The sequence below is a fragment of the Globicephala melas genome, chromosome X, assembly GCF_963455315.2.
Source record: "Globicephala melas chromosome X, mGloMel1.2, whole genome shotgun sequence".
Classification (NCBI taxonomy): domain Eukaryota; kingdom Metazoa; phylum Chordata; class Mammalia; order Artiodactyla; family Delphinidae; genus Globicephala; species Globicephala melas.
The window spans coordinates 52,721,991-52,747,255 of NC_083335.1; the positions used below are offsets into that span (position 1 = coordinate 52,721,991).

The 25,265-nt window shown below is 37.5% G+C and overlaps 1 pseudogene; it reads right to left on the bottom strand.

Moving 5' to 3' along the window:
• Nucleotides 1-441: 441 nt before the first annotated feature.
• Nucleotides 442-7,702, bottom strand: LOC115849846 (C-terminal-binding protein 2 pseudogene; annotated as a pseudogene).
• Between the last annotated feature and the right edge of the window lie 17,563 nt (nt 7,703-25,265).

Below are 25,265 nucleotides of genomic sequence, written 5' to 3' on the forward strand. Positions count from 1 at the left end.
TTCTGGTGTATCTGTGGGGAGGAAGGTGATCTCTGCGTGTTACTCTTCCGCCATCTTACCCTCGTCCTGATGTTTGGAACTCTTAAGGCAACATTCTAGAGCCAGGTGTTCTGGACCTGCTGTGACCAAGGGACTGATAAAGAGAAAAAAATCTATTTATTTTTTGTGATTTGATGCACAGATTAAAAAACAACACACAATAACAGAAGTTGGTCCTTAATAAATCACATCCTAGTCTTTTTCAGTGCCTCAGTAAGCAGACCACATATTCAGTTTTCCCACCTCTTGGCCTCTAGCTCTTTTGTAGTTTTAACACTGCAACCCATGATGCAAATATCCAGAAACAGTTAAAAAGACTGTCACATTCCTTTTCTATTCATCTATTTTTGACTGTCTCTTGGTCCCAAGTGTATCTGAATGATTACCTTTCGTCATTCTATGCTATTCCTCATTACGGTATTCTCAATTGTCCCCATGTATTGTGGGCGGGTTGTAAGAGGGAGCTTGGGAAGGGTGTGCCAGTGTGAGGAGGTTATGGGTCACTGGGATTTCTCCAAGGATAGTCCCTTCCATGGCTGCAGGAAGTCCTCGCAGAGCCATGGCCAGGATGCTTGGTGGGTATCTGTATGTGGCACCATTGAGCTCTGCATGAATTGCTTGCTGATCTATTATTTATTATTATTATTATTTTAGTATTAGTTGTTTTTTGTTGTTGTTTTTTTATACTGCAGGTTCTTATAAGTCATCAATTTTATACACATCAGGGTATACATGTCAATTGCAATCACCAAATTCAGCACACCACCATCCCCAATCCACCTTGGCTTTGCCCCCATGGTGTCCATATGTTTGTTCTCTACATCTGTGTCTCAACTTCTGTCCTAGAAACCAGTTCATCTGTACCATTTCTCTAGGTTCCACATACATGCGTTAATATGCGATATTTGTTTTTCTCTTTCTGACTTCCTTCACTCTGTATGACAGTCTCTAGATCAATCCACGTCTCAACAAATGACTCAATTTCTTTCTTTTTTATAGCTGAGTAATATTCCATTGTATATATGTACCACATCTTCTTTATCCATTCATCTGTTGATCAGTATTTAGGTTGCTTCCATGACCAGGCTATTGTAAATAGTGCTGCAATGAACATTGGGGTGCATGTGTCTTTTTCAATTATGGTTTTCTCTGGGTATATGTGCAGTAGTTGGTTTGCTGGATCATATGGTAATTCTATATTTAGTTTTTAAGGCACCTCCATACTGTTTTCCATAGTGGCTGTATCAATTTACATTCCCACCAACAGTGCAAGAGGGTTCCCTTTTCTCCACACCCTCTCCAGAATTTGTTGTTTCTAGATTTTCTGATGATGCCCATCCTAACTGTTGTGAGGTGATACCTCATTGTAGTTTTGATTTGCATTTATCTAATAATTAGTGATGTTGAGCAGCTTTTCATGTGCTTCTTGGCCATCTGTATGTCTTCTTTGGAGAAATGTCTGTTTAGGTCTTCTGCCCATTTTTGTATTGGGTTATTTGTTTCATTAATATTTAGCTGCATGAGCTGTTTATATATTTTGGAGATTAATTCTTTGTCCATTGATTTGTTTGCAAATGTTTTCTCCCATTGTGAGGGTTTTTTTGTCTTGTTTATGGCTTCCTTTGCTGTGCAAAAGCTTTTAAGTTTCATTAGTTCACAGTTGTTTATTTTTGCTCTTATTTCCATTACCCTAGGAGGTGGATCTAAAAAGATCTTGCTGTAATTTATGTCAAAGAGTGTTCTTCCTATGTTTTCCTCTAAGAGTTTTATAGTGTCTGGTCTTACATTTATGTCTAGAATCCATTTTGAGTTTATTTTTGTGTATGATGTCAGGGAGTCTTCTAATTTCATTCTTTTACATGTACCTGTCCAGTTTTCCCAGCACCACTTATTGAAGAGAGTGTCTTTTCTCCATTGTATATCTTTGCCTCCTTTGTCATCTATTTGTTGACCACAGGTGCCTGGGGTTATCTCTGGGCTTTCTGTCTTGTTCCATTGATCTATATTTCTGTTTTTGTGTCAGTACCATATTGTCTTGATTACTGTAGCTTTGTAGTATAGTCTGAAGTCAGGGAGTGTGATTTCCCCCAGCTCCGTTTTTTTCCCTCAAGACTCCTTTGGCTATTCGGGGTCTTTGGTGTCTACATACAAATTTTAAGATGATTTGTTCTAGTTCCGTAAAAAATCCCATTGGTAATTTGATAGGGATTGCATTGAATCTGTAGATTGCTTTAGGTAGTATAGTCATTTTCACAATATTGATTCTTCCAATCTAAGAAAATAGTGTATCTCTCCATCTGTTGGTTTCATCTTTAATTTCTTTCATCAGTGTCTTATAATTTTCTGCATACAGGTCTCTTATTTCCCTAGGTAGGTTTATTCCTAGGTATATTATTCTTTTTGTTGCAGTGGTAAATGGGAGTGTTTCCATAATTAGTTTTTCAGATTTTTCATCATTAGTGTATAGGAATGCAAGAGATTTCTGTGCATTAATTTTTTATCCTGAAACATTACCAAATTCATTGATTAACTCTAGTAGTTTTCTGGTGGCATTTCTAGGATTCTCTATGTATAATATCATGTCAACTGCAAACAGTGACATCCTTTTACTTCTTCTTTTAAATTTGTATTCCTTTTATTTCTTTTTATTCTCTGATTGCTGTGGCTAGGACGTCCAAAATTATGTTGAATAATAGTGGTGAGAGTGGACATCCTTGTCTCGTTCCTGATCTTAGAGGAAATGCTTTCAGTTTTTCACCATTGAGAATGATGTTTGCTGTGGGTTTGTTGTATATGGCCTTCATAATGTTGAGGTAGCATCACTCTATGCCTACTTCCTGGAGATTTTTTATCATAAATGGGTGTTGAATGTTGTCAGAAGGTTTTTCTGCATCTATTGAGATGATCATATGGTTTTTATTCCTCAATTTGTTAATATGGTGTATCACATTGATTGATATGCGTATATTGAAGAATCCTTGCATCCCTGGGATAAATTGCACTTGATCATGGTGTATGGTCCTTTTACTGTGTTGTTGGATTCTGTTTGCTAGTATTTTGTTGAGAATTTTTGCATCTATATTCATCAGTGATATTGGCCTGTAATTTTCTTTTTTTGTAGTGTCTTTTTCTGGTCTTGATATCAGTGTGATTATGGCCTCATAGAATGAGTTTGGGAGTGTTCCTTCCTCTGCAATTTTTTTTCAAGAGTTTAGAAGGATGGATGTTAGCTCTTCTCTTAATGTTTGATAGAATTCACATGTGAAGCCATCTGGTCCTGGACTGTTGTTTGTTGGAAGATGTTTAATCACAGTTTCAATTTCATTATTTATGATTGGTCTGTTCATATTTTCTGTTTCTTCCTGGTTTGGTCTTGGAAGGTTATACCTTTCTAAGAATTCGTCCATTTCTTCCAGGTTGTTCATTTTATTGGCATAGAGTTGCTTGTAGTAGTCTCTTAGGATGCTTTGTATTTCTGCAGTGTCTTTTGTAACTTACCCTTTTTCATTTCTAATTTTATTGATTTGAGTCCTCTCCCTCTTTTTCTTGCTGAGTCTGGCTAGTGGTTTATCAATTTTGTTTATCTTCTCAAAGAACCAGCTTTTAGCTTTACTGATCTTTGCTATTGTTTTCTTTGTTTCTATTTCATTTATTTCTGCTCTCAGCTTTATGATTTCTTTCCTTCTGCCAAGTTTGGGTTTTGTTTGTTCTTCTTTCTCTAGTTCCTTTAGGTATAAGGTTTGATTGTTTATTTGAGATTTTTCTTTTTTCTTGAGATAGGCTTGTATGGCTATAAACTTCTCTCTTAGAACTGCTTTTGCTGCATCCCATAGGTTCTGGATCATCGTGTTTTCATTGTCATTTGTCTCTAGGTAGTTTTTGTTTTCCTCTTTGATTTCTTCAGTGATCTCTTGGTTGTTTAGTAACGTATTGTTTAGCCTTCATGTGTTTGTGTTTTTTACGTTTATTCCCTGTAATTCATTTCTATTCTCATAGCATCGTGGTCAGAAAAGATTCTTCATATGATTTCAATTTTTTAAAGTTTACTGAGGCTTGGTTTGTGACCCAGATGTGATCTATCCTGGAGAATGTTCCATGCACACTTGAGAAGAAAGTGTAATCTGCTGTTTTGTATGGAATGTCCTATAAATATCAATTAAATATATCCGGTCTATTGTGTCATTTAAAGTTTCTCTTTCCTTATTTATTTTCACTTTGGATGATCTGTCCATTGGTGTAAGTGAGGTGTTAAAGTCCCCCACTATTATTGTGTTACTTTCGATTTCTTCTTTTATAGCTGTTAGCAGTTGTCTTATGTATTGAGGTGCTCCAATGTTGGGTGCATATATATTTATAATTGTTGCATCTTCTTCTTGGATTGATCCATTGATCATTATGTAGTGTCCTTCCTTGTCTCATGTAACATTTTTTTTTTTTTTTTTTTTTGCGGTATGTGGGCCTCTCACTGTTGTGGCCCCTCCCGTTGCGGAGCACAGGCTCCAGACCTGCAGGCTCAGCGGCCACGGCTCACAGGCCCAGCCGCTCTGCGGCATGTGGGATCCTCCCGGACCGGGGCACGAACCCGCGTCCCCTGCATCGGCAGGCGGACTCTCAACCACTGCACCACCAGGGAAGCCCGTAACATTCTTTTTTTTTTTTTACATCTATTTAATCTGATATGAGTATAGCTACTCCAGCTTTCTTTTGATTTCCATTTGCATGGAAATCTTTTTCCATCCCCTCACTTTCAGTTTGTATGTGTCCCTAGGTCTGAAGTGGGTCTCTTGTAGACAGCATACAGATGGGTCTTGATTTTGTATCCATTCAGCAAGCCTGTGTCTTTTGGTTGGAGCATTTAATCCATTCACGTTTAAGGTAATTATCGATATGTTTGTTGCTATGACCATTTTGTTAATTGTTTGGGGTTTGTTTTTGTAGATCATTTTCTTCTCTTGTGTTTCCTGACTAGAGAAGTTCCTTTAGCATTTGTTGTAGAGCTGGTTTGGTGGTGCTGAATTCTCTTAGCTTTTGCTTGTCTGCAAAGCTTTTGATTTCTCCATTGAATCTGAATGAGATCCTTGCTGGGTAGAGTAATCTTGGTTGTACATTCTTCCCTTTCATTACTTTAAGTATATCATGCCACTCCCTTCTGGCTTGTAGAGTTTCTGCTGAGAAATCAGCTGTTAACCTTATGGGAATTCCATTGTATGTTATTTTTCGTTTTTCCCTTGCTGCTTTCAATAATTTTTCTTTGTCTTTAATTTCTACCAGTTTGATTACTATTGTCTCAGCATGTTTCTCCTTGGGTTTATCCTGTATGGGATTTGCTGCGCTTCCTGGATTTGGGTGGCTATTTCCTTTCCTTTGTTAGGGACGTTTTCAACTATAATCTCTTCAAATATTTTCTCTGGTCCTTTCTCTCTCTCTTCTCCTTCTGGGACCCCTATAATGTAAATGTTGTTGTGTTTAATGTTTTCCCAGAGGTCTCTTAGGCTGTCTTCATTTCTTTCCATTCTTTTTTCTTTATTCTGTTCCACAGCAGTGAATTCCACCATTCTGTCTTCCAGGTCACTTATCTGTTCTTCTGCCTCAGTTATTCTGCTATTGATTCCTTGTAGTGTAGTTTTCATTTCAGGTATTGTATTGTTCATCTCTGTGTGTTTGTTCTTTAATTCTTCTAGGTCTTTGTTCAACATTGCTTGCATCTTCTCGAGCTTTGCCTCCATTGTTTTTCTGTGGTCCTGGATCATTTTCACTATCATTTTTCTGAATTTTTTTTCTGGAAGGTTGCCTATCTCCACTTCATTTAGTTGTTTTTCTGGGGTTTTATCTTGTTCCTTCTTCTGGTACATAGCCCTCTGTCTTTTAATATTGTCTGTCTTTCTGTGAATGTGGTTTTTGTTCCACAGGCTGCAGGATTGTAGTTCTTCTTGCTTCTGCTTGCTGATCTATTATTCACCAGGGAGCTGTTGTGATAAAGAATTCCTTGTTCAAACAGTTTCTTAAGTTTTCTTGGATGCAACTTGTGATTGCCAGGCGGATGTTGGTGGCAGTGGCTTCCCTCAGCTCTAGTGAGGCTTGCTCACTATACTGTGCCATGTAGGGCATACAAATGAGATTAGGGTGCATTTCTTAAGGAAACATGAGCAAAGCTGAAGGCTGTGATTCATGAATGTTGAGGTCCACCCCTCATTTCTTGCCTTCCTTGAGGTCTTGGTCTAATGCTTTCTCATCCACCAGTCCACATCAGACCGCATACACTCTGAATGCACCTTGCCTCATCTGCTTTATAGTAAAGACACTGATGAGGTGATGGTTATGTTCATTATGACTACAGTGCAAGGAGTTGCAGTTGCTCTGATACAGTAAGTCCTGCAGGGTGTAGACCCTCTGTACACCTAGGGAGAGCTCTATCCCATCCTGCATGTAGGGATCATAAAATGTGAAGATTAATCCATAGGTTTTGGCTCAAACAGCAACCCCTTGGTCTGCACAACTAAAGCGGATGAGGCTCAGCATCTTCCTAAGGATGCGGGCTGCTCCAGAGACAACCTCCTGAATCTGCTGGATGCTCTGTACCCATGCACCTTCCCACAGCACCTGGCACAGTCACATGTTCCACTAGTACAAACTGAGGATGTGGCAAATGCTGGAATTGGCCATCTCTTCCATTGCCGTGGAAGAGAAGTTGCACATGGCAATCCTGAGCTCGCCCGCAGCCTTGATGTGGATGTTGTCATAAGTGCTGCCTAACCCACATGATCACTCTCAGGGCCTTTAGTTTCTCCAGGTCCTCCGTGGTAAAGGTGATGGTGTGGTGACATCAATGGACCAACAGCCTTGTTTAAAACCTTCTTGTGGATCTCTTGAGTGGACTGTGCATCACAAAAGGCCAGGTCTTTCAGGATCAGTATATCCTTGGTGCAGTCTCTGCAGTTGAACAATGCCATCAGGGGGTGGGGGTGAAGAGGCCATTCATGATTTGGGGGTGGATACCTTCACAAATTCTGTCCAATTGCTTTCACTTGACTTTGTGCTTATCCACAAGGACCAATCTTTTTTTTTTTTTTTTTGCATTACGCAGGCCTCTCACTGTTGTGGTCTCTCTCGTTGCGGAGCACAGGCTCCAGACACGCAGGCTCAGCAGCCATGGATCCTAGCTGCTCCACGGCATGTGGGATCTTCCCAGACCAGGGCACGAACCTGTGTCTCCTGCATCGGCAGGCGGACTCTCAACCACTGTGCCACCAGGGAAGCCCCACATGGACCAATCTTTATCGAATTTTGCACATCTCTGATTCAGAAGGCAAAGAGGCCCTATAAGAACTTAGGGGCACTCTCAGGAGTCTGCAGGTATTACACCACTATGCACCCATTACAAATTTGTCCACAAACTCTATAATTTGCACACTGGGCTGTCTGTCTTTTTAAGAGAATTCAGCTTCATTGGTTCAAAACCATTTAAGGTGATGAAACACTTGTCCTGGGCTGCATTCGTCCACTGCAAAGGGCCTCCACCCAGGAGGAGGCAGCGACCATAGTAGCAGCTCCCACTCCTCCCACCCCACTGGTCAGTGGTGGCAGTGACTGCAGCTGTGCTGGGGGCATGGGCCCTCAGGGTGGCATGGCTCCCAGCTCCCGGCTCCTGGCTCTGTCCTTCCATCCTCCGATTGTCACCTGTTCCTCTGGACCACTCCCAGGCCACCTTAAAATGATCAAAAAATCAGTTTTGAAATGGTGTGAGTATTCAAGCACTCACTAAAGCTATCTCTCAAGGGCTCAGCACAGAGGAAGCAGGCAAAAATTCCCATTTCTCTGAAAGTGTTCTAATTGCTTACATTATAAGCTGCTGCCTGAAGGTCCAGCTTGTGATTTAGCACAAGTCTAGGGGCTAGCTGCAACCTTCCCCAGAGAATGAAGAAGCCTGTGGACATTTCCCCTGCCTTCTCCCTCTGACTCACCACAATAATAAAACCCAGTCACCAGTACCTTGTAGAAAGGAGCTGGTATACACACCTGGTACCCCAGCTGCTTCTGTGCCTGCTGGCTAAGGAACAGGCTTCCAAATCACCTAGCTCTGATATCCAACAAGGCTTTGTTCATGAGCATAACAAGACTATACTTAAAAAGAACCAGTTTTTAAACAGGCACAGGAGCATACCCCAGCAGCTACACACCTATGCTCACCACAGAGGGAGCAGATAAAAATGTCCGTCTCCCAGGTTTTCCCTGGAAAGCTTAACTACATATTTTCCCAGATGCTGCCTGAAGATCCAGCTTCTCATCAGCCTGCACTTAAGTGCTGATTTATCCACTGCTTTGGGGCACTAACAGGTCTTGGCACACTCTCAATGACTGGGAGCCATTAAAGAAAATGTTGGTGGCTTGGATAATGACAAAAGTCTCAGAGAACCAGGAGCTCAGGCTGGGCTGATGCTGAAATTTATCTCCTGCATAAGACCACACTGTCAAGGCTGTAAGAGGTGGCTGTTTTATCTAAAAAGTATAAACTAACATAGAGAGTCAAGGAAAATGAAGTTCTTAATGAAATGGAGATAACTGATTTACCTGAAAGAGAGTTAAAAATAATGATAATAAAGATACTCACCAATGTCAGGAAAACAATGCAAGAACAAAGTGAGAATTTCAACAAAAAAGACAGAAAATATATTCTGAAATTATCAAATAGAAATCACTAAGCCGAAGAATAAAATAAGTGAGTTGAAAATTCAATACAGGGGTTCCACAGCAGACTAGATCAAGTGGAGGAAAGGATCAGTGAACTCATAGGGCAGTGAAATACATCCAGTCAAAGGAAAGAAAGAAAAGAAAAAAAAAGAAAAAAAGTGAAGCTAGCTTAAGGGATTTATAGGACACAATCAAGGGGAAAAATGTATACATTATAGGAATACCAGAAGGAAAAGAGAGAAGAAGAAGAATTCCTCAAAGAAATAATGGCTGAAAACTTCCTTAACCTGGGGAAAGAAACAGTTATCTGAATCCAGGAAGCCCAGAGAATTCCAAAGATGAATAAAAAAACACATGCCAAAACACATCATAAGTAAATTGTCAAAAGTTAAATATAAGGAGAGAATCTTAAAATCAACAACAGAAAAACAACTTGTTACATACAAGGGAACACTCATAACACAATCAGCAGATTTTTTTAGCAGAAACTTTGCAGGCCAGAATGGAGTGGGATGATACATTCAAACTGCTGAAAGAGAAAAATACTGTGAATCAAGAACACCTGGCAAAGTTGTCCTTCAAAATTGGAATATAAAGATTTTTTTCAGACAAACAAATGCTAAGGGAGTTGATCACCACTAGCCTCACCTTACAATAAATATTAAATAGTGTTCTTCAAGCTGAAACAAAAGGGAGCTAATTAGTAACAGAAAAACATATGAAAGTATATAACTGACTGGTAAAGAGAAATGTACAGTTAAATTTAGAATAATATTATAATGATTGTTGGTAAATCATTTATAACTCTAGTGTAAGCATATATATATATATATATATATATTATCATATGCGGGCCTCTCACTGTTGTGGCCTCTCCCATTGTGGAGCACAGGCTCCGGACACACAGGCTCAGCTGTCATGGTGAACCTGTGTCCCCTGTATTGGCAAGCGGACTCTCAACCACTGTGCCACCAGGGAAGCCCTAGTGTAAGTATTAAAAGATAAAATTATTAATGATTACTATAACTACAATAATTTGTTAGTAGATACAAAATGTAAAAATACATCAATTGTGACATAAGAATATAAAATGTGGGAGGGCAATGTAAAATGTAGAGTTTTTGTATGTGCCTGAAGTACAGATGTTATTAGGTTAAAATAACCTGTTATGAATATAAGATGTTTTATGTCAGCCTCATGGTATATGTAAAGAAAAAAAAGTATAGTAGATATCCAAAAGATAAAGGTATCAAAGCACAATAACAAGAAAAATCATCAAATCACAAAGGAAGAGAGTGAGATAGGAAAAAATGATCCACCAAAACAACTGGAAAACCATGAACAAAATGAAAATAGTAATTCCATAACTTAAATTTTCTAGGAGAGTAGAAGTTCAATGTTCTCAATAAAGAAAAGAAAGGAAGAGAGGGACCTTGAAGATGGCGGAAGAGTAAGACGCGGAGATCACCTTCCTCCCCACGGATACACCAGAAATACATCTACACGTGGAACAACTCCTACAGAACACCTACTGAAGGCTGGCAGAAGACCTCAGACCTCCCAAAAGGCAACAAACTCCCCACGTACATGGGTAGGGTAAAAGAAAAAAAGAAAAAACAGAGACAAAAGAATAGGGATGGCACCTGCACCAGTGGGAGGGAGCTGTGAAGGAGGAAAAGTTTCCACACACTAGGAAGCCCCTTTGCGGGCGGAGACTGCGGGAGGCGGAGGGGGGAGCTTCGGGGCCGCGGAGGAGAGCACAGCAACGGGTGCGGGTGCGGAGGGCAAAGCGGAGAGATTCCCGCCCAGAGGATCGGTGCCGACTGGCACTCACCAGCCCGAGAGGCTTGTCTGCTCACCCGCCGGGGCGGGCGGGGCTGCGAGCTGAGGCTCTGAGGCTCGGGTTTCGGTTTCGGACGGAACGCAGGGAGAGGACTGGGTTTGGCGGCTTGAACATAGCCTGAAGGGGTTAGTGCACCACGGCTAGCCGGGAGGGACTCCGGGGAAAAGTCTGCACCTGCCGAAGAGGCAAGAGACTTTTTCTTCCCTCTTTGTTTCCTGGTGCGTGAGGAGAGGGGTTTAAGAATGCTGCTTAAAGGAACTCCAGAGACGGGCGCGAGCCTCGGCTAAATGCTCGAACCCCAGAGACGGGCGGGAGACGCTAAGGCTGCTGCTGCCGCCGCTAAGGGGCCTGTGTGCGAGCACAGGTCACTCTCCACACCCCTATTCCGCGGAGCCTGTGCAGCCCGCCACTGCCAGGTTCCCGGGATCCAGGGACAACTTCCCCGGGAGAACGCAGGGCGGGCCTCAGGCTGGTGCAAAGTCACGCCGGCCTTTGCCACCGCAGGCTCGCCCCGCACTCCGTGCCCCTCCCTCCCTGCCGGCCTGAGTGCGCCAGAGCCCCCGAATCAGCGGCTTCTTTAACCCCGTCCTGTCTGAGCACAAAACAGACGCCCTCCAGCGACCTACACGCACAGGCGGGGCCAAATCCAAAGCTGAGCCCCTGTGAGCTGTGAGAACAAAGAAGAGAAAGGGAAATCTCTCCCAGCAGCCTCAGAAGCAGCAGATTAAAGCTCCACAATCAACTTGATATACCCTGCATCTGTGGAACACCTGAATAGACAACCAATCATCCCAAATTAAGGAAGTGGACTTTAGGAGCAAGATCTATGATTTTTTTCCCTATTCCTCTTTTTGTGAGGGTGTATGTGTATGCTTCTGTGTGAGATCTTGTCTGTATAGTCTTACTTCCACCATTTGTCCTAGGGTTCTATCCGTCCATGGTTTTTTTTTTAATTTTTTTCTTAATAATCAATTTTAATTTTAATAACGTTATTATACTTTACCTTCATTCTTTCTTTCTTTCCTTCCTTCCTTCCCTCCTTTAGACAACGAATCATCCCAAATTGAGGAGGTGGTCTCTGACAGCAAGATTTATGATTTTTCCCTCTTTACCTCTTTTAGTGAGGGTGTATGTGTATGCTTCTGTGTAAGATTTTGTCTGTATAGCTTTGCTTCCAACATTTGTCCTAAGGTTCTATCCGTCCCTTTTTTTTTTTCTAAATAAGAATTTTTTTAATTCAATAACTTTATTATACTTTATTTTATTTTTACTGTATCTTCTTTCTTTCTTTCTTTTTTCCTTCTTTCCCTCCTTCCTTCCTTCCTCCCTCCCTCCCTCCCTCCTTTCTTTCCTTCTTACCTTCTTTCCTTCTTTGCTTCTTTCTTTCTTTCTTCCTTCCTTCCTTCCCTCCTTTCCTTCTTTCTTTCCTCATACTTCTACTAATTCCCTCTACTTGTTCTCCCTTTTATTCTGAGCCATGTGGATGAAAGCCTCTTGGTGCTCCAGGCAGGAGTCAGGGCTCTGCCTCTGAGGTAGGAGACCCAACTTCAGGACACTGGTCCACAAGAGACCTCCCAGCTCCACATAATATCAAAGGGCGAAAATCTCCCAGAGACCTCCATCTTAACACCAGCACCCAGCTTCACTCAACGACCAGCAAGCCACAGTGCTGGACAACCTATGCCAAACAACTAGCAAAACAGGAACAAAACCCCACCCATTAGCAGAGAGGCTGCCTAAAATCATAATAAGGCCACAGACACCCCAAAACACACCACCAGACGTGAAGCTTCCCACTAGAGAGACAAGATCCAGCCTCATCCACCACAACACAGGCACTAGTCCCCTCCACCAGGAAGCCTACACAACCCACTGAACCAACGTTAGCCACTGGAGACAGACATCAAAAACAGTGGGAACTACAAACCTGCAGTCTGCACAAAGGAGACCCCAAACACAGTAAGATAAGCAAAATGAGAAGACAGAAAATCACACAACAGATAAAGGAGCAAGATAAAAATGCACCAGACCTAACAAATGAAGAGGAAATAGCCAGTCTACCTGAAAAAGAATTCAGATTAATGATAGTAAGGATGATCCGAAATCTTGGAAATAGAATGGACAAAATGCAAGAAACAGTTAACAAGGACCTAGAAGAAATAAAGATGAAACAAGCAATGATGAACAACACAATAAATGAAATTAAAAGTACTCTAGATAGGATCAATAGCAGAATAACTGAGGCAGAAGAACGGATAAGTGACCTGGAAGATAAAATAGTGGAAATAACTACTGCAGAGCAGAATAAAGAAAAAAGAATGCAAAGAACTGAAGACAGTCTCAGAGACCTCTGGGACAACATTAAACGCACCAACATTCGAATTATAGGGGTTCCAGAAGAAGAAGAGATAAAGAAAGGGACTGAGAAAATATTTGAAGAGATTATAGTTGAAAACTTCCCTAATATGGGAAAGGAAATAGTTAATCAAGTCCAGGAAGCACAGAGAGTCCCATACAGGATAAATACAAGGAGAAATACACCAAGACACATATTAATCAAACTGTCAAAAATTAAAGACAAAGAAAGCATATTAAAAGCAGCAAGGGAAAAGCAACAAATAACACATAAGGGAATCCCCATAAGGTTAACAGCTGATCTCTCAGCAGAAACCCTACAAGCCAGAAAGGAGTGGCAAGACATACTGAGAGTGATGAAGGAGAAAAACCTGCAACCAAGACTATTCTACCCAGCAAGGATCTCATTCAGATTTGATGGAGAAATTAAAACCTTTACAGACAAGCAAAAGCTGAGAGAGTTCAGCACCACCAAACCAGCTTTACAACAAATGCTAAACGATCTTCTCTAGGCAAGAAACACAAGACAAGGAAAAGACCTATAATAACGAACCCAAAACAATTAAGAAAATGGGAATAGGAACCTACATATCGATAATTACCTTAAATGGAAATGGACTAAATGCTCCCACCAAAAGACACAGATTAGCTGAATGGATACAGAAACAAAACCCTAATATATGCTGTCTACAAGAGACCCACTTCAGACCTAGAGACACATACAGACTGAAAGTAAGGGGATGGAAAAAGATATTCCATGCAAATGGAAACCAAAAGAAAGCTGGAGTAGCAATTCTCATATCAGACAAAATAGACTTTAAAATAAGGACTATTAAAAGAGACAAAGAAGGACACTACATAATGATCAAGGGATCGATCCAAGAAGAAGATCTAACAATTGTAAATATTTATGCACCCAACATAGGAGCACCTCAATACATAAGGCAAATACTAACAGCCATAAAAGGGGAAATCGACAGTAACACATTCATAGTAGGGGACTTTAACACCCCACTTTCACCCATGGACAGATCATCCAAAATGAAAATAAATAAGGAAACACAAGCTTTAAATGATACATTAAACAAGATGGACTTAATTGATATTTATAGGACACTCCATCCAAAAACAACAGAATACACATTTTTCTCAAGTGCTCATGGAACATTCTCCAGAATAGATCATATCTTAGGTCACAAATCAAGCCTTGGTAAATTTAAGAAAATTGAAACTGTATCAAGTATCTTTTCTGACCACAATGCCATGAGACTAGATATCAATTACAGGAAAAGATCTGTAAAAAATACAAACACATGGAGGCTAAACAATACACTACTTAATAATGAAGTGATCACTGAAGAAATCAAAAAGGAAATCAAAAAATACCTAGAAACAAATGACAATGGAGACACAACGACCCAAAACCTGCACGATGCAGCAAAAGCAGTTCTAAAGGGGAAGTTTATAGCAATACAAGCCCACCTTAAGAAGCAGGAAACATCTAGAATAAACAACCTAACCTTGCACCTCAAGCAATTAGAGAAAGAGGAACAAAAAAACCCCAAAGCTAGCAGAAGGAAAGAAATCATAAAAATCTGATCAGAAATAAATGAAAAAGAAGTGAAGGAAACAATAGCAAAGATCAATAAAACTAAAAGCTGGTTCTTTGAGAAGATAAACAAAATAGATAAAACACTAGCCAGACTCATCAAGAAAAAAAGGTAGAAGATTCAAATCAATAGAATTAGAAATGAAAAAGGAGAGGTAACAACTGACACTGCAGAAATAAAAGAGATCAGGAGAGATTACTACAAGCAAATCTATGCCAATAAAATGGACAATCTGGAAGAAATGGGAAAATTCTTATAAATGCACAACCTACCAAGACTGAATCAGGAAGAGATAAAAAATATGAACAGACCAATCACAAGCACTGAAATTGAAACTGTGATTAAAAATCTTCCAACAAAGAAAAGCCCAGGACCAGATGGCGTCACAAGCGAATTCTATCAAACATTTAGAGAAGAGCTAACACCTATCCTTCTCAAACTCTTCCAAAATATAGCAGAGGGAGGAACACTCCCAAACTCCTTCTACGAGGCCACCATCACCTTGATACCAAAACCAGACAAGGATGTCACAAAGAAAGAAAACTACAGGCCAATATCACTGATGAACATAGATGCAAAAATCCTCAACAAAATACTAGCAAACAGAATCCAACAGCACATTAAAAGGATCATACACCATGATCAAGTGGGGTTTATTCCAGGAATGCAAGGACTCTTCAATATATGCAAATCTATCAATGTGATAAACCATATTAACAAATTGAAGGAGAAAAACTGTATGATCAACTCAATAGATGCAGAGAAAGCTTTTGACAAAATTCAACACCATTTATGATAAAAACCCTGCAGAAAGTAGGCATAGAGGGAACTTTCCTCAACATAATAAAGGCCATATATGACAAGCCCACAGCAAACATCATCCTCAATGGTGAAAAACTGAAAGCATTTCCACTAAGATCAGGAACAAGACAAGGTTGCCCACTCTCACCACTCTTATTCAACATAGTTTTGGAAGTTTTAGCCACAGCAATCAGAGAAGAAAAGGAAATAAAAGGAATCCAAATCGGAAAATAAGAAGTAAAGCTGTCACTGTTTGCAGATGACATGATCCTATACATAGAGAACCCTAAAGATGCTACCAGAAAACTACTAGAGCTAATCAATGAATTTGGTAAAGTGGCAGGATACAAAATTAATGCACAGAAATCTCTGGCATTCCTATATACTAATGATGAAAAATCTGAAAGTGAAATCAAGAAAACACTCCCATTTACCATTGCAACAAAAAGAATAAAATATCTAGGAATAAACCTACCTAAGGAGACAAAAGACCTGTAGGCAGAAAATTATAAGACACTGATGAAAGAAATTAAAGATGATACAAATAGATGGAGAGATATACCATGTTCTTGGATTGGAAGAATCAACATTGTGAAAATGACTCTACTACCCAAAGCAATCTATAGATTCAATGCAATCCCTATCAAACTACCACTGGCATTTTTCACAGAACTAGAACAAAAAAATTTGCAATTTGTATGGAAACACAAAAGACCCTGAATAGCCAAAGCAATCTTGAGAACGAAAAAAGGAACTGGGGGAATCAGGCTCCCTGACTTCAGACTATACTACAAAGCTACAGTTATCAAGACGGTATGGTACTGGCACAAAAACAGAAAGATAGATCAATGGAACAAGATAGAAAGGCCAGAGATAAACCCATGCACATATGGACACCTTATCTTTGATAAAGGTGGCAGTAATGTACAGTGGAGAAAGGACAGCCTCTTCAATAAGTGGTGCTGGGAAAACTGGACAGGTACATGTAAAAGTATGAGATTAGATCACTCCCTAACACCATACACAAATATAAGCTCAAAATGGCTTAAAGACCTAAATGTAAGGCCAGAAACTATAAAACTCTTAGAGGAAAACATAGGCAGAACACTCTATGACATAAATCACAGCAAGATCCTTTCTGACCCACCTCCTAGAGTAATGGAAATAAAAACAAAAATAAACAAATGGGACCTAATGAAACGTCAAAGCTTTTGCACAGCAAAGGAAACCATAAACAAGACCAAAAGACAACCCTCAGAATGGGAGAAAATATTTGCAAATGAAGCAACTGACAAAGGATTAATCTCCAAAATTTACAAGCAGCTCATGCAGCTCAATAACAAAAAAACAAACAACCCAATCCAAAAATGGGCAGAAGACCTAAATAGACATTTCTCCAAAGAAGATATACAGACTGCCAACAAACACATGAAAGAATGCTCAACATCATTAATCATTAGAGAAATGCAAATCAAAACTACAATGAGATATCATCTCACACCAGTCAGAATGGCCATCATCAAAAAATCTAGAAACAATAAATGCTGGAGAGGGTGTGGAGAAAAGGGAACACTCTTGCACTGCTGGTGGGAATGTGAATTGGTTCAGCCACTATGGAGAACAGTATGGAAGTTCCTTAAAAAGCTACAAATAGAACTACCATATGACCCAGCAATCCCACTACTGGGCATATACCCTGAGAAAACCGAAATTCAAAAAGAGTCATGTACCAAAATGTTCATTGCAGCTCTATTTACAATAGCCCGGAGATGGAAACAACCTAAGTGCCCATCATTGGATGAATGGATAAAGAAGATGTGGCACATATATACAATGGAATATTACTCAGCCATAAAAAGAAACGAAATTGAGCTATTTGTAATGAGGTGTATAGGCCTAGAGTCTGTCATACAGAGTGAAGTAAGTCAGAAAGAAAAAGACAAATACTGTATGCTAACACATATATATGGAATTTAAGAAAAAAAATGTCATGAAGAACCTAGGGGTAAGGCAGGAATAAAGACGCAGACCTCCTAGAGAACGAACTTGAGGTTATGGGGAGGGGGAAGGGTGAGCTGTGACAGGGCGAGAGAGAGTCATGGACATATACACACTAACAAACGTAGTAAGGTAGATAGCTAGTGGGAAGCAGCCGCATGGCACAGGGATATTGGCTCGGTGCTTTGTGACAGCCTGGAGGGGTGGGATAGGGAGGGTGGGAGGGAGGGAGACACAAGAGGGAAGACATATGGGAACATATGTTTATGTATGACTGATTCACTTTGTTATAAATCAGAAACTAACACACCATTGTAAAGCAATTATACCCCAATAAAGATGTTAAAAAAATAAAAAAAATAAAAATAAAAAAAAAAGAAAGGAAGAAGTATACATATGAGGTAAGCATGAGATGTGTTAATTAACTCTCCAAGGATGGGGAAAATCTTTTCATAATGTACAATATATCAATTTATCACATTATATATTTTAAACATATTGCAACATTATTTGCCAATTATACATCAATAAAGCTGAAATAAAAAAACAGACTATAATCTTCCCCATATAAGAACTTCCCTTCAACACCAAAATATTAAAGATTCTTTATGGCAATACTTGAACTTTTAACATACATATGTTTTAATGGACTTGAATATATTTTCTTAACTCTGGGCCTCCTAGTTTTCCTGGGACCATAAATTAGAAAACACTATTAAAATATATTAATTTGAAAAATTTACACAAGCTAATGAATTTCCCCAGAAAAAAAATGCAAACATGTACATACATTTAAAAATCCCAGGGTAACAAGTTACTAATGTTTTATTAAAGTTGTATATGTATGTCAGAATTGACACCAATCTAGAAAGAGCAAGAAACCTACTTAATTATGTGAAATTGCCAAACAGTGAAAAATCAAAATGAGGATTTTAACAACAAATAACCCATTATATAAAAGAATTTGCAGAAAGAAATCAATACCTGAAAATTAAAAATAAGCCTAAGTAACTATGTTAATTACCATTTAAAAACAGAAAGTTTTACCAGTCATGAATGAAGAGCTATAATATAAAAAATAATAGCAAAATAACAAAAATGGCTTGAGACTACACGTAAAATATTGGATATGTGAGTAGAGATAGGAGAAAATTAGTGTAAATTAATTTCTAAATATCTCATAGCAGGAACCTATAATTACCATTTTGTTCCTGAAGTTGGTAAAATAAAATGTAAGTGTAAGCCTGTTTATTTAAGTGATAAACCCTATTACTGATAGAAATGAAAACAGACTATATACTTTTAAAATTATGGGGAGAAGGGACAGAATTATACCAGAATATAGAAACAAGGGAAACTCAAATACCTATATGATAAGCTGAGAAAAGTAAGGCAATGAGCACTATAACAATCACTATAAAGTAAATAACACAATTATTAAAAGAAAAATATGCAGTATCACATTAAAAACAAAATTTAGGCTTTTTGATATTTAGAAAAAGCATGCATAAAACTATGTGCTTCTAAAAGTTTAAGATTTAAATGAAAAACAATGAAACAATGTTGAAAGAAGACTAATATCAAACAAAGGTGTATTGACAAAAAAATCTATTTTCTTTTTTTTTCTGTGGTACACGGGCCTCTCACTGTTGTGGCCTCTCCCGTTGCAGAGCACAGGCTCCGGATGTGCAGGCTCAGTGGCCATGGCTCATGGGCCCAGCCGCTCTGCAGCATGTGGGATCTTCCCAGACCGGGACACGAACCTGTGTCCCCTGCATCAGCAGGCAGACTCTCAACAACTGAACCACCAGGGAAGCCCTGACAAAACTATTTTAAAATGAAAAGAGTGTAGGTTGCTTTTTAATGACAATGTGTACCATTCCTAGTGATATAAAATCAGGAATTTATAGGTAAAATTTATGAAGCATCGAATATATAATTATAATAAAAGCCAGTAGCATTTATTGAATGTTAATTCTAAGTTAGGCTGCTTGCTAAGTATTTTAAATGTATTAACTAATTTGGTAGAAATTCAAGAAAAAGATTTAAAAACCATTAATAAGTGTATGAACCTATATCACTCACTCTCAGTTCTTGCCTGATCCAGAATACTAATAATAATTATATCTATAGAGGTTTTGGTTACATATTAATATGTTTGTTGTAATAGATTTATTTAGAACTCTATATCCCATAATCATATAATACAACAACCACTCTTCATCCCTTTATTGAGGATATATAATAGACTAGATGTTATGTCATTAATATCTCAAAAATTCCAAAGTAGAAAGAATTAGAAAAAAAATCACGTATCAAAGAACACTTTAACTACAAATAAACAGCAAAAGTGAAAGAAATAAGTAAAAACAAAAAATGTGGAAATAAAATATTAATCCTTTCCTCACCTGAAAAGGGCTTTGAATAAAAATTAAATCAAAACAGCAATTGCAGAATATCTTTAAAAATAATAACTTTTAATTAACAATAGCTCTGTAGCATAAAATATTTATATGGTCACAGTACTATAAACATTCTGTATTGATTTTCAACTACTAAAATAATTTATAAACAAAGTAAGAAACATTTGATTATGATTATAGAACAGAATTATTAAATTTAAAATACAGATTACTAGTGAGACATTGAAAATGGAAGAGCTGAATGGAAATAGAAGGGCAAAAATATCTTGTTTATAAAGAGGGTGTATCATAATAAAGTATATTGTTGGTGGGAGAAGAAATAATGTTTTTCAACAAATACATTAGCATCCTTTCCCTTTGCATCAGCATAATTCCACCTATGCCACTTGGTGACTTCTTTCCTATACACTCTTTTTCATTGATTCAGTTTACATTTTATGTTTATGTGTCTATAAATATGAGATGGCCTGCAACAATATACACCAAACTAGTAATGGTAGTCATTACTTGGAATTGGATTACACAATAAGAACTTTCACAATTTGCATATATGTATATATATATATATATATATATATAGTTTGTGTAACAAATAATTTACATTTTAACATTTAATACATGTAACAAAGATTTTATTGTAACATTTGGAAACAAAGGGTACAAAACCAAGATAATCACGTGAGTGACATCACATTATTTTTTGGAAATAAAATAAAAAAATAAAATTAAATCCTAGTTTATAACTATCAGAATAAGGTAAGGTCTCAAGAAAGGTGAACTAGGAGTCCAGGAGGGGAAAAGAGACTGCAGTGGAGGTTCTTTCCAGCTCTAGTTTAGAAAAGACATAAGGTAGCGCAAAAAAGAATGTGGGAGTGTGACAATGGCATCCCACTTATTTATCACATGAGCCAAATGATTGCAAAACTTGCAGGCAAATGTTTATTAGTAGGCAAGATTAGTGAGACAGGGGGCACTAGGGCCCTGGAAGTGTATATTTCCTCATACTATTTCTGGTGCATCACTGATGCAAAAAACTTGGTCCCTGTGTACTGGTGCTAAATCAAATCTCAGAGACAGAGTTTTGGGTGAAGTAGAAAAGAATAGCTTTATTGCTTTGACAGAAAAATGGGGACAAGGGGGCTTGTGCCTTTAAAACTGTGTGTTCCAACCCAGGGGGATTTGGTGAGGAGTTTTATAGCAATGGTTCAAGGGTGGGGTTGCTAATAAGGATCAGGTTGTATGCAGGGTCTGCATTCTTTTAATCTGGCCTCAGGTGGTGTTCTGATGAGCTTCTGTGATTCTAGAGGTCATCAAACTGTGACCTTCTCTCTGGAATGAAGAATGCTTCATCAAGTAGTTAACATCTTCCATTTGTCAGGGGTTTTAGTTCTGCAGAAGATCTCAAAGATATGTATATTTTGAGGCAGAACCAGGACCCTGTCCCAAGGCTGCATTATTGTTTCTTGACTGCTTCTCCATTGTCTCTGCATCCCCTCCTTTCCCCAATTAGCAACTGTTCGAACCTGCCCTTTGGAACTCAGGGAAGGTCATGGTAGCTGGAGCTTATTCCCTACAAAGAAGAAATAGGGTGCACAGAAAGGCTTCTGTGCCCAGGAGCCCCACAAGTTCCTACTTGGTTTCATCACTGAAACCCACTACACAAAGTGTCTAACTTGAAGTTATTTTTTTAATTTATTTTTGTCCCCTTCAAGAAGAGATAATGCCTTAGTTTTTGCTTTCAGCACTACAATTCTTACTTCCATTAAGAAGTACAAATATTTCTATTCTTAATGGTCCTGATGGCCATAGCCTATTTACTGTATATTTTTCACTGCACTTACCTCAGGCAAAAAACGAATATCAGCCTTTACTGCAACTTGAAGTGTAAATGCTTAGTCAACACACAGCATGCTTTTTATAGAAATATGAAAGGCAAATATCATTTAATATAGGAAAATCTTAAGCTCAAAATGCGTGTGTTCAGAGACTTATGGTAAAATTTCTTTTTACTGAGTCTTACTTCAGATCTGAAAGCTGAACCACTGTAAAAATAAACCACTATACTTTTAGTAAAAAGACTTGGAGCTGAATTTGATAAATTCACTTTTTCATCTTTATGATTCTCCCATGACTTATGCCTTTAGACAAGTTAATTAATTTGTACCTCATTTTTCATATTAATAAAATATAGTTATTGACTCTGATTTCTGAAAGATCTTTCCAGCTCTCCATGGTGTGGTGAAAAAAAATGAAATTCTAACAAATCCAGGTTTTAATCCTGACTTTATGTCTTATTGGAAATCACCTTAGACTAAACTTAATTGACTTTATCCTCAGTTTCTTCTCTCTAAAATGAGGCTATTATTATATAACCCCTAGAACAGTTAGGATTGTATATTATTAAGTAACATATGTAAAATGATTGGCATAAAGTAGTACAATATGTATTTGTTTTCTTAATTTCGTTATATTTTATTATTCTAGGGTTCTCTCTCTTTTTTAAAATAATGTGATGTCTAAAAGTTACTTCCATACTATTCTTTAGATCAGTAATGAAGTTGGAAACTTAATAAGTGAAAACATTTTCCAGGATAATACTTCCTAGGAATCTAAGTGGAAGAAGTCTTTTTTTAACTGAGCTTATAAAATCAAGAAATTGACTCTAGTGAACAGCTCATTGCAATATTAATATAAATTAATTGACTGCCAGACTTCTCTGTGCATCCAAACTAGCATCATCAATATGGTGTTGTTGCTTGCAATGACAGGCACTACAGGACATTTGTAAGTGCAATCTGAGGACCATGCATATGATTCTAAAGTATACGGACAACTTGTATGATTCTAAAGTCATATGATTCTAAAGTATACGGACAACTTGTAGTATCTTCAAAAACGCTTTCCCTCTCCTATTTAAACTTTGTTCTCAGTTTTGAAGCACTTTATCCCAGGATCCATTTTTGATCCACTGTATCTAATTTAGATGCTCCTCCTCTGTGCTCCTATAGCACAGCATGCTATACTTCCTACCCCTTTGCACTTTTAACTCATTTTAAGTGCCTACACAATTTCTTATAATTTCCACAACAATTTAAATTCCATTAAAAATAATGATCATGATGATCCCATTTATTACTGCATTATCAGTACCTAAAACAATGTCTGCAATATAATTTAGTAGTTTTTAGTAAATAAAAGTTGAATGAAGAGACATTTGTATGACCTTAAAGACAGCATAATAAAATATTTGGATTGATTATTGTTTTGAAGTCACAATATAAGGTAATTTTCAATTATTTTCTTTCATCTAAAAATTATGTTGAGAAAAACTCCATCACTTACTATGAATCAGTGCAGAGAAAGAGCACTGAACTAAGAGAATATAACATGGGATCAAGTTTTACCTCTACTACTTACTGGGGCATGCAGAGGGGATGGGAAAGATGCAGAGTTTGGAATATTGCATAATTTTTATGAGCCTTAGTTTTCATATCTATAATTGTGGGATAAAGATAAAATATGCTCTCCTTTCTTCCAAAGGGCTATTGTGAAGCTCAGATATTACTATGATGTAAAAGTACTTCCAAAATAGTCAAAACTAAGGCAAATGTCAGCATTTATTCAGAACTATTCAACATAGTGAAAACTAAGGCAAATACCAGCATATATTATTGAGACCATTAATATAAAACACATTTAAATTTTATTTTAAAAAAACATAGCTTGTTTATACAATTGGAATGTTAAAAAGCACACTAATCATCCCCAAAGACTTTGTATAGAAAATTTCCTGGTAGCCAAGGAAAGGGACACAAAAATTCAGTCTAGAAGGAGCAAAAGTGGTGGGGAAACAAAAGAATCTATGCTTCTGATTTTACAGAAACTTGGGAAAGGTCAGTACAAGGAATATTTCGAATCTGCTATATACCCAAAATTGTCATATACAGAAAAATCCTTAAGCAATTCACAGCTTTTAGTAGAAATGACAGATGAACAAATGAATAATAGAGAATCCACTCATTAACACTACTGATTCTGTTATTCCTTTAAACTTTGTCATCCCCTATCTTTTAAAATGAATTTCTATCAACAAATATTTTCTTTCCAAGTTCCCAAAACTTCAATGATAATGAGAGGATAAATAATTGTTTATGTACCCCCTTGAAATTATTTTACAGTTAACAATATGAATGAGCATTGTGTTTTATGTACTTTAATCTCTAAGACAGAATGAAGTTTAAGACAGCCACCTTTTGTTCTTAGTATATCAGTTATTATGACATAAAAGAAGGTATAGATCCAGAAAGTATGAATATATATTTTAGGTACTAAAAATTATTTATTAATAACATATATTTCCCTAAATAAAATATTGAACTAATGTGTCACTATGATTGTGAACTGATTTTGTCTGAAACCAGGAGACAGAACTTCAAAATTCTAGTTAACTCAATATGACACTAAGGTATATATTTTTCTAAACTTTATTTCACACAAAGTCATATAAGGTCATCATAATTATCCAAGTTATGAGATAATTAAATTCAACTTCTATTCTCTGCAAAATAAAAATGTATAAATATATGCTATGATGATCAATATTTGTATTTTTTTCTAATTTTAACATCAATAGATATATTTTCTGAATATACAGATGTGACCGTATAATTCACAATACTTTGCAAAACCCAAAGTATGCTTTTCTTATGTTCTTAGTTTGATTAAAAATAACTTTGTTATTTAAACTAATTTTATATTTTAGTCTCCCAAATTCAGTATATATTTTCTTTTCTCACACCCACTCACTCCAGATTGTAGAATTTTGTTACAAATGCAAACTCTCTTTTCTTTTTTTCTTTTTTTGACAAACTTTGTGGTTAGAATTGAATACATTTGTAATTTTTAAAAATGACACAAAGTAATCAGTCTCACTGATAACAGATTATACATGAAATAGAACTGAGGAAAAGAGTTTATTCAAAAAGGATTTATGAAGTATTTAGCATGGGAATATGGCAGTCAGGATCCCTGACTACTTTGAGCTTGCCTGAAAATAGTATACCATAAAAACAAATAATAAGAAGATTTTATCTAGCCTGCAAATGGTCAGAAAATGCTTTAGAAAGGAAGTTCTATTTTAGCTTTGTTCTAAAAGATAATTATGTATTTATTAGGCAAAGAGAAGAGGTAGGAATATTCCAGGGAGTAGAAACATATGCAAATGTTCTGAGGAGGATGCAGTATACTAAATTTTAAGACAAGAAATAACCTCCACATGACTAGCTTATAAGAACAAAAATGAGGGCGGTAACAAAATGAGGATAGAGCAGTGGGCAGGAGTTAGAACATGAAGGGTTTTTTTTTCCCTCATTCTAAAAGTCATGGGAAGCTATTAAAAAGTATTGTCATATTTGTATCTATTCAAGGAATCAATGTCATGGATGTCCTCATCGTCCCCTGGCTGAGCAAGTGTGAAGTGAGACATACTGAGCTGACTGAACTCATCTT